This window comes from Vombatus ursinus, unplaced genomic scaffold (genome assembly GCF_900497805.2).
Source record: "Vombatus ursinus unplaced genomic scaffold, bare-nosed wombat genome assembly UNPS02014872.1, whole genome shotgun sequence".
In the NCBI taxonomy this organism is placed as follows: domain Eukaryota; kingdom Metazoa; phylum Chordata; class Mammalia; order Diprotodontia; family Vombatidae; genus Vombatus; species Vombatus ursinus.
The window spans coordinates 7,061,077-7,072,130 of record NW_020954650.1 but is presented as its reverse complement, the minus strand read 5'-3'; the positions used below and the strand labels follow the sequence as shown (position 1 = coordinate 7,072,130).

Below are 11,054 nucleotides of genomic sequence, written 5' to 3'. Positions count from 1 at the left end.
CACACACACACACAAACGTACTTACATAAGTCTATCACAACAAACAAGTTTGGTTACAAATTTTTTGTCATCATAAATTCTCCCAAGAGTCTCTTAGAGTAATCTTTCAGCTAAAGCCTGCATTTAATGACTTGAATTTATAAAGAGAGGTTTTTATAAATTTTTCCCCCTAGTTTTGTAATATTTCCAATGAGAGCTTCCAAGAAACTGTAAAACTGTAGTGAATTGGCTTGTCTTTCCACATGGCCTCAGTGCCTGAATACATACGCACAAACAGACCGAAAAGTTACTTAGAAGATGCCAAGTACCTGTAAGGGCTGCTATCATATCACAATGTGCTACGCAGATCTGCGTTGGGCTTCATTCACTCCAAATGTCTCAAAGAAATGCAGCCACATCCCTTGCCACAATCTAAGAATTCTCTGTTGGTTTCAGCCATTGGTCAAAATAGCACGACACAGCCAGGATGGAGCACGCATGTGCACTGCGAGTTGGCCTGAGGGGAAATCATTTTTCAAAAGAACAAAGTTTGGTTGTACCAGGCCAACCTGAGGAAAGTAAATCTCAAGTGTTTACTCTAATCCTACTGCAATTTTTTCTATTTCAATTCACCACAGAGTACCTCCTCTTCTTGTTTATGAATAGCAAGACAAAAAAATTGAGGGCTGGTCAGTGAAACAGTAAGTCTTTCATAGTTAAATATGAGTTTTAAATGTATCCTGGCATTTCCCCAGATGCTCTATACAGAATGTCTGGCTTTTCCCAAAAACTGGAAAGTCATACACAAACTGCTTCTTTGAAATGAACTGGCAAATAATTGCTCTGTAATTTCACATTCTCTCTCTCTTTTTCCTGGCATCTGATCTTAGAAAGCAAGAGAAGAAAAGTACTCAGAAAGTGGAAGTTCATGCCAGATTTTATAGAAAAACACACACACAGCAGCTTCTTTACTTCTCAAGATGATTATTTGATGTACTTAAACAGGTCCTAAATTTCAGGCACTTTGAAAATAAATGCTAATTTTCTAAATAATACATTATGTTAACTGCTAGATAATTAGTCATGAGATAATAACTAGATTTTTTTTTTAATTCTACAGCAACATAGCTTCTCTTTTTACTACATAGAGCCCTTTTCCTGTTACTCTATGGCAAAGTGCCATCCATTGTTCAGTGGGAACTTAGAAAATCTGGCATCATTGAAATGAACAGCAGTCAATTGCCACTTTAGGATGCTGGGTTCTTGTACAGCTCCAAATACTGCAAAGCTCCAGATTATTCATTCAGACAATATAGCTTTCACTGCTACTATGGGTATCAAATGTCTGGATAAATTCCTGGAAGAATGTGATAAGAACACAGAGATGTTAGCTTCCCCTCCCTGATTCAGGCCTCCATATACCTGAGACCAGCAGTCATCTCGAATGATTGGGCCAATGGGATATTCAGCAATCACCCTGTTCACCCAAATCATGCCCGTCTATAGGCTGCATTCTAAATGTTTGCCCAGTGCCTCTTGTTAAGTGTCTCTAGGAACATCATAGAAGAAGTGTTGTGATATGGTGGGAGAGAATACTGCACTTGGGATTGAGAGGACCTGAGTTCAAATCCCACTTTCGGTGCTTGTTAGCTCTGTGACTGTGGTCTCTTAAGTCTCTCTTTCCTCAGCTTTAAAATAGGGGCAGGAAACCTGCCATGGAGTCCAAGAAGATGTGGGTTCGAATTTTACCTCTGACAGATACCAGCTGCTTGAACCTCAGCCTCTCAGTGCTTTAGGTGGTTTCAAGACTATAAATTCTAGCATATATATATGCTAATAAACATTGGTTGAAGGAGTTTACTAATCCAGAGTTCCCTATTGAAAATGTGTGTTGGGGGGGGTCCTAGGGTGGTCGTAGAAAGAGCATCTTTACCACTTAGAATGTTTTGAAGCTTAAATGAGATAATATACATTGAATGTCATGCAGAGTTTAAAGCACCATATAATGTATTTATTGCCTGGCTCAGAAATTCTTGCCCCTAACCCAGGATTTTTACTTTATTTTACTTATTCTGTAGACCCCAATATAAACTTTTCTGTACACAAAGAATAACAGAAATAGTTAACTCTATATGAAACCTCAAATCTTTGGTACATTCAGATTTTTTTTTAAAGTATATAATTCATTCAATATATGAGTTCCAAAACTTTCTTGCTTGTATCTCCCTCTGGACTTCCTTCTCTCTTCTATGGATTTTTATGTGCTTATGGATGCTCTTTTCTTTCTTTGTGAGAGATTACTATTACTTCCCTTTTTCCTTTTTCCCCCATTCGTCCTCCTACCTCCAGAGAAAAAAAAAATTATCTTTTGTAACAATTCAGCAGAATCAAACAAAACAAATCTATGCATTATTGAGCATGTATAAAATGTATCTCACATTTGGTATTTCTGTAGTCCAGGGGTAAGGAACCTGCAGGCTTCAAGGCCACATATGGTTTTCTAGGTCCTTGAGAGTGGCCTTTTGTTTTGTAAACTTGTAAACTGTAACTTGTGGCCAAGTTTTACAGAACCAATCCTTTTATTAAGTAGATTTGTTCTGTGAAGTTTGGATTCAGTCAAAGGACCACACTTGAGGACCTAGAGGGCCATATGTGGCCTTGAGGCTGCACGTTCCCCACCCCTGGTTTAGTCTATCATCCTTTCATTAAAGAAAGGTGGAACGTATGCTTTGTCATGTGTCTTCTGGAGTTGTGGTTGGTCATTGTATTGATCAGGGCTCAGATAATCTATCAAGGGACATGAAGGGAAAGCGCATTTATAAAACCACTGAACTCTAACCTAGCTATATCTCCCAACCTGTCTTTTTCTCTTGAGACCCCAGATTTTTTTTCTGCTGCTAGCCCTTAGTTCCCCAGAACTTTACTCCTGAAGCTTCATTAGTGCCATAGGACCAGGTAGCAGTGAATGTCAAGCTCTAGGAACTGCTTCCCTTGCCAGGAACCTTGGCATAAACTTTCATCATACTCTTTTAACTTCCCTGACCTGATCCATTTGTTCCTTCTGAAACTAGAGAACTTTAACTCAGCTATTTCCCCTTGTTCAAGAAATCCTTGTTTCCACAAAGGTTATTAGAAAAAGTTTTATCCTTTAATACAAAGGGTTTTAAGGGAAGCCCTCTATTGCAGTCAACACCTATACCTATTGTTGTTATTTTATTTTATTGCATTGCAGTCAGAGGACCTCTGAGCTTAACATTACTGAACCTGTTTTTCCATAGGCTCTATTAAATATACATTCTAAGTCCTGGAAATTGCTTATTTAGCTGAACTCCTAAATATCGTGTCTGTTTGCTCTCATGACCCTTTGGGATTGGATTCATTAGGGTGTCTTTTTTTTTTATCTGACAAGTTATTAACAATGCTTTTTTATCAAGAGAAATCAGTACCAAATGTCTACCTGACAAAGAAGACTGACTATGCTTCAGCACAGAAAAACTTGAGAAGGACGTCTCAGCATAGCCAAATGCTGCCCCAGAGAAGGGCAGAAGACTAGTTTGTAGTTACAAGCCAGGTAAGGAGATAATGAGAGTCTCCAATAGGGAATGGAATGGAATATAGGCATATGGGAGAGATACTGTCAAGGTAGAATTGACAGGACTTGGTAACTGACTAGATATGGAAACTAGAAATCAGAGGCTTAAAGACGGAAGTGAAATTAGAGATTATCTCATCTGCTCCTACCTAAATCTTGAATGGTAGAAAGGAGGAAGGAAGGAAACATGCCGTTGTTTAGTGGCTACTCTGTGTCAGGCATGGTGCTAAGTTCTTTGCAAATATTATCTTGTTTGATCTTCACAACAATCTCATGAGGTAGGTACTATTACCATCCCAATTTTATAGATGAGTAAACTGAAGCAGACAGAGATTAAAAGACTTGTCCAGGGTCACATGCATAGAAGCATGTTAATCTAATTTTGGACACTTCTATTTGTTAACAAAATTTTCCTTATGCTGTGTTTAAATCTGTCTTTCTACTACTTTGACCTATTGGTATAGGGTTGCCTGCCACAGTCAGGCAAAATGAATCTAATATTTTTAGATAACAATTCTTCAAATACTTAAAAATGGCTGTAATTTCTTCTCACATTTCCTCTTTTTTACAGGCTAAACATACCTAGTTCCAACTGAACCTTGAATGACATAGTTTCTAGTCCCTTTACAATCCTGGCTGTGCTTTTGTAGACACACACAGGTTTGTTAATTTTACTTCTAAAGTGTGATGACTAGAACTGGGTAACACTGATATGATTTTACTAGGTTAGAATCTAGCAGAATTGATCTCTGCTTTATGAAGATTATTGCAGTGAGGAATCAATGTGGAACAAAGCCCACATGTGCTTTCAATTACTGTTCAGTTCTTGCCCATGTCCTTTCATGAACCCTCTTCACAATATCTATCCCATATAGTAGAGGCCTTTTTCTATTCATTTTGTTATTTTGTGGATTTCAGTGCAATGCTTGGCTGTCCATCTGGTAACCCTTACTCTTGATCTGATTTGATGTTTTTGATGATGACTTTTAAGGTATTTCTTGAGCATCACTGGAAATATGCTACAGTCTAAATGTGCTCATCATGTATGTCTATATCATCTTTTGGGCATCTGCAGGAATTTTTAAGAGATTGAGGTGTCCCAAGATTTGTAACCAAACAATAATGTCATGAAAACATTTCTTTTCAAAAGCAGAACCAAGAGAATGTTGTATACAGTAACAGCAATGTTTTAAGAAGAACTTTCAGTGAATAAGTCATTTTGACTATTATACCTAAATTAATAAATGAAGGAAGATGCTATCTGCATCCAGAGAAAGAACTGATAAATAGAAGTATGTACAGAATGATTTTACATGTACATATGTACATATTTATGTATTTACATATGTATATATATATGTGTATATGTATGTGTGTGTATGTATGTGTCTAATAGTAGCCATCTCTAGGGTAAGGAGGAAAACAAAAGGAAAAAGGGAAATTTCCATGATAACATGATATATTTTAAAGGAATAGCAAGCTGTACACGATAGATTTGCAGCTTCATGTGCAATCATCTCTTTTTTTGTTATACTATGTTAATGTTTTATTCCATGAATTAAAAATAAAATAAATTTAAAAATTAAAATTGGTAACTGATTAGATATGGAAAGTAGAAATCAGAGGCTTTTTAAAATTTTTATTTTTTTATTTTTAAAATTTTATTTATTTATTCTTACCAGGGAGAAAGTAGCATGTGATTATCAAAAACACTAATGAGTCAGCTAAGGGGCACAGTGACCAGCCTGGAGTCCCAGAAGGCCTGAGTTTAAATCTTATCTCAGATAGCTGTGTAACCCTAAGTAAGTCACTTAATCTATTTGCTTCAGTTTCCTCATATATAAAATGGAGATAATAATAGTACCTTCCCTACAGAGTTATTGTGAGGATTAAATAAGGTAATATTTGTAAAGCTCTTAGCCTAGTGCCCAGCACATAGCAAGAGCTATATAGATGTTAAGTATTATTACTATTACTAATCAGTTTTCCAAATGAAAGACAACCCATCTTCTTCTTCAATTCTCAGCCCAACTCATTGTCCACTTATGGTCCCTGCCTCAGATATTCGACTTGGTGTGCTAACTCAATAGGTCAACCATCAAACTAAACTTCCTGTCAATTTGGACAACATTATTAAGATTTTTTTTTTTTGCTTTTTTTTTTTTTTGAGTGACCATGGGATGGCTGGCATTGAAGATACCATGTATTGTTGTGAAGTTTGGTGCAATCAATACAATATCAATCACAAGTAGGAACACCTGGAGGTGCTTCCCCCCTAGGTGACAAGGCATCTTGAATGGCAATGACAAATATATTGGACAGATGTATATCTACTTGTTTTATGCCACATTTGAAATTAATAATCATAGGATCAATTGAACATTTGTAGGTAACCCCTGAAAGTCCTATGTGATTTCGGAAATATGATAAATGTCAACCTCCAGAGTTTAGTCTAAGAAAGACAGAATTAGGCCATATTCACTTTTATTTCTCATTTCTCTAGTAGCAGATGGCATATGAATGTAAGGGAGCAGCAGTCAGCAACTGAACTCACTCTAGGGTCAGACTGTACAGTTTATATATCCTTCCAACAGGGGCTGATGTCACTCCATCATCCTTTCACCTCTGGACAAAAACAAAACAAAACAAAAATTCTCTATCCCAGACCACCCCCAGCAATACCAGGCCAGTCCCAGCCTTGGTCCATCTAGACAACAGACTCAGTCTCCACTCAAGGTTGGAGTAGAACACAATGGGCTTTCCTACTTTAGATTGCATTCTTTGCAAGCTTGGGTGGGGGAGGGACTAGAGTAAGAATCAATATAATCTCAGTAAGCTTGGATGGGGGCTGACTAGGATAAGGAGAGTCAAAACAATCTCATTATCAGTAAGGTCCTTTGGAGAAAAAAAAACCAGACAACTGAACTTAAAGTCAGGACTTTGGAAGGAAGGGGGTAGGGAAGCTCTGAATCTCCACAAGATATTGGTTATTCATAATCACTTTTCACATTCAACATATTTTCTCTCTCCTATTCAATTATAGGACAACTATGTGGAGCAGTAGATAGAGTACTAGGCCTAGAGTCAAGAAGACCTGACCGTGGACATTTACTAGCTGTGTGACTCTGGGTAAGTCACTTAACCCTGTTTTTCTGTTTCCTCAGCTGGAGAAGGAAATGGAAAATCACTGCAGTATCTTTGCCAAGAAAACTCTAAATGACGTAACAAAAAGTCAGAAACAACTGAAATGAGTGAGAAACAACAATAACATTCAATTTTAGGCCCAGTGGCCCAGGTCATTCTCCATCTTTCCTATAGAAAATGTCTGCTGAGTAACCTAAAGTAATTGAGTAATTTAAAGCAATGATGTCAAGGGAGGTATTTTGGCTTAGAAAAACATGTTAACTTTACCTATGTTGTATAGTAATTTTAAACACTGGAAAATGTTTAATACTTGTTAAACATTTCTTAATTATATTTCAATGTGGTTCAGTTACGCTAATGAATTTGATATCTCTCACTTAAAGGGTTCCCCTTTCAACTACATGTCATAATGTAGACAATATGCATCATGTACGATGCATTTTTTATCAGGTGAGTGAAATATATTCTAGCTGTCCAGAGGCACAATGAATAGGGTGTTGGGCCTGGAGTCAGGAAGATCTGAGTTCAAATGTAATCTCAGACATTTACTAGCTATAGGACCCTGGGCAAACCATTTAACCTTTGCCTTCCTTGATTAATGGGGGTTCCAGATCCCTCCTAATCAGGTCTTCTCTGTCCTTTTCAGACTAAAGAATATTATCTCAGATGGAGATGAGTCGAAGTCCTTCCTTCCATTATCTAGTTTCATCTTTCCATTTACATTAAGCAGGAGTGTTCACACTTCCTTGTTCTTCCTCTTGCCCCAAACATGGCTGATAAAGTCCTTATTAATTTCATTTATTTCAAGCCATAGCTCATCCTAGGTTTTAACTTTCTGATGCTATTTGTTGTTGTAATTGTTCTAAAGTTAGTAGTGAGAAAAACAAAAAAACTCCAGAGGAGTAGTTCTGGTAAAATGCCGAAATGAGTGACTGTGATAAACTCAGTTTTTTCAACACCTCAATTCAGCAGCAGACATGTTAAATCAAACGAGACTAACAGAAACAAAAAGAAAAGACAAGAAAGAAATCTTCACAGGAAAAAAATACAGAAAAAACTAATACACATGATAAGGAAAGGAGTAAACAAAACAGAAGTTTCCAATAGAACGAATAAAAAGAAGCGAATAAAAGAAAACAAGGAGAAATCTCCAGAAGGGGAAAAAAAAATTACAAAAACAACAGATAGAATCCTGGAAGAGAGAATGGAAAAACTGTAGCAATCTTTAGTATGGTTGGAGATGGTGGGAAATTACTCAGTAAGAGATATAAAGGAAGATCAAGCAATTATAAAAAACAGATACAAGAAAAGGAATCCATATAAAGTACTGGTTGTTAACCTTTTTTTGGGTATCGTGGAACCCTTTGTTAATTTGGTGAAACCCACGTACCCTTCTCAGAATAATATTTTAAATGCATAAAATAAGCTTCATTATATTATAAAGGAAAAATTATGTGGAAATACAGATTTGGGAATGGAACAAAATAAATAAGACAAACTTGAAATGAACAAGGAAAAAATGCTTTAAATGAAGAAAAGGTTACTGTTTCTTTCAACACCCACCTTGCAAAAGATGTGTAGATTTTCATAGAAATAAAAATAGGAACAAAGTGAAGAGGAAAAAGATTCTAAGATGAAAATGTGTACAATGAAGGGGAGTTTGTAATCTATGGAATAGGGTTCTCAGATCACAGGGTGGAGGGAAGGGGTCAGGGCTGGAAAGAGAAAAGAGAAGAATCTGGTTGAGGTGAATGTGGATCATAGAAAGGAGAGTAGGGGTTGGGGGTAGGGGCATAACTTACTCTTAGGCAGCAATTTGTATTCACTCACAAGAGCTGGAGAAAAGCTGGTGTGAATCAATAGGCATTGATTTTGGGTTGGTAGCCCAGATCTCAGCAGGTGATGGGATATTTCTTGTCCTAGCTCTGCTTTGTAGTGTCTCTGTTCAGTCTCACACAGCCCATGCTCTATCATCAGGCAGCAGTGTGGACAGGGGAGGCCCTGCCCGTGAGGGAGTGAGATTTTCTCCACACGTTCTTAGAGAGTAGGAAGGAACTGGGCCTCTTCCCGTGTGTTTCTAGAGTTGTAGTCTCCTCCCTGCAAAGGCCTATAGAAGCACAAATTGGTCCTTCCTTTTTTATAAATAGCAAACTACACAAATTCAACGTACCCAGTTTACATCTCTCTTTTATGCTGTTTTGCTTCAGTGTAGGGAATGTACTTTGTGGATATTTATCTTTGAGATTGTTTGTTTTTAATCTGCTGAACCAAAACAAAATTATCAATTAAAAATAAAAAACACCACTAAGTGAGACAAAGGCCCTTTTACAAAAGTCATTTAAATACCTAAACAAAATAAATATAATCATACATAAAACATAAAATACTATTGTCTATAATTTGTTTAATAATGTAAAATTTAATTTTATGTCATAAAAGTCATATTTGCTTTTGAGTCTTCTTTTTTGAGTGTGTAGGGGCAATTTTAAAATTATAATTATCTTCACTTTTACATAACTATGAACTTACTGTTTTGAGTCTGCTTTCTCATTTTCTGTGTCTTCATATTTCTTTGTGTTCTGCACATTTGCCATTTTAAAGGTATAATTATATCTCATTAAGGGCAACTACGTGGCACAGGGGATACAGTGGAGGGCCTGGAGTCAGGAAGACTAATCTTCCTGAGTTCAAACCTGACCTCTGACACTAGCTATGTGACCCTGGGCAAGTTACTTAACCTTGTTTATCTCAGTTTTCTTATCAGTAAAATGAGCTAGAGAAGGAAATGGCAAATCAATCCAATATCTCTTCTAAGAAAACTCCAAAAGAGGTAAGGAAGAGTTGGATACAAATGAACACAACAACCATACTTTCTTATACCATATTATAATAATCAAATACAAATATGCTTTCTGATTCTTTTAGCTCTCAAAGCTATTGTGAATGTTTTTGTATATATTGATCTCTCCCTTCCCTCCTCCCCCCCCTTTCTTAGTAGTTGTCTCAAGATTGACTCCTAGCAGGGAGGGTATGAACAGTATGAACAGTTTTGTTGCTATTATTCTAGAGTGGCATATTACTTGTTAAAATATTGCAGCAATTCAGAATCCTACTAGTAGCATAAAAATGTCCTTCTTTCTCTACAGGCTAAGCAACATTAAATTTTATGGTTGATTCTATTTTTACCACTGTTTTGCATTCATTCTTAGTTATCTATCCATGTTTCCATGTTTTATACATGTTTTCTTTATATTTCAGTAGGTTAATGACATTGTTTTTCAACTATATGGATAATTTTAATTATCTACCCCTTTTTCTTCTCAGAGAGAAAGGAGGATAGGATAGCATGTTTGCAAATAGATGGAAAAAGATAGCGGAGAGCAAGCTACAGAAGATTCAGAAGAGAAAATGGATAGATGAGTGATTTACCCAGCCCAATATCTAATCAGAGTTAAAGAAATTCTAAGTTTGGGCCAATGGCTGTATCCCTGTTCATTGTGTTTGCTCAGACAGGTTGGGAGAAATATTGATTCTCCTTTTTGTCAAGAAAAGTGATATGGAAATTGATATCTCTTTGACCAAGATTTAGGTACCCCAAGACCATCACTTTACCATTGCCCACATCCTATCATGTTAACCAATCATTGTTGATTGGTACCCCTCAGGAACACCTACTCATTGAAGGGTATATAAACTGTGAGCCCACCCATCATGATGGGTCTTTGGTCTAAGAGAGATAGACAAATGACCATCTTTTTATTAATAAACATGTTGGCCTTATTAATAAAATAAATAAATTACCCAGAAACTATGTCTCTCAAACTTTTTTAATCATTGTAATAGGGAGCATTGTGGAACAGTGAAAAGAGATCTGGCTCTGAAGTCAGAGAACTTGGGTTCAAATCCCATCCCTGACACTACCTTTGTGAACTTGGGCAAGTTACTTAGCCTCCTTGAGCCTCAGGTTCCCCATCTGTAAATGAGACTAGACGGACTCTGAGGTCTCTTCCAGTTTTAGTCCTATCATCTTATGATCCTAGAACTTGTGATTGGTAGACCTGGGATGTAAATCCCGGTTTCTGGAATCTATGACTAATACTTGAATTGAACTGAATTCTAGCTTGGCTATCATGTCTTAGAAAAGGGTAAATGGAAGGCTAATTTCCCAGAAAATTCATTGATTGAATTGTCAAATTTGTTTATCTCTGTCTGGTTTTCAGGTAGCCAACCTGGGCATCAATGAACTGAATAGCTTCTAGTACCAGGTGGACAAACACGAAGCTTTACTGAATATGTAATTAGGAATAAAGATGTGTTTATTGCAGAGATGGGGAACCTG

The 11,054-nt window shown here is 36.8% G+C and overlaps 1 protein-coding gene across 2 annotated transcripts in view; it reads right to left on the bottom strand.

Moving 5' to 3' along the window:
- Positions 1-8,695, bottom strand: part of ARSE (arylsulfatase E) — a 40,004-nt gene extending 31,309 nt beyond the window's left edge. Inside the window, exon 1 of one of the 2 annotated variants that reach the window (XM_027842424.1) lies at positions 8,518-8,695. The gene's annotated coding sequence lies outside the window, so the exon portion shown is untranslated. Of the gene's footprint in view, positions 1-308; positions 493-8,517 lie in introns of those variants that run through there. The other variant, XM_027842423.1, reaches the window with a different exon arrangement.
- Positions 8,696-11,054: the final 2,359 nt, after the last annotated feature.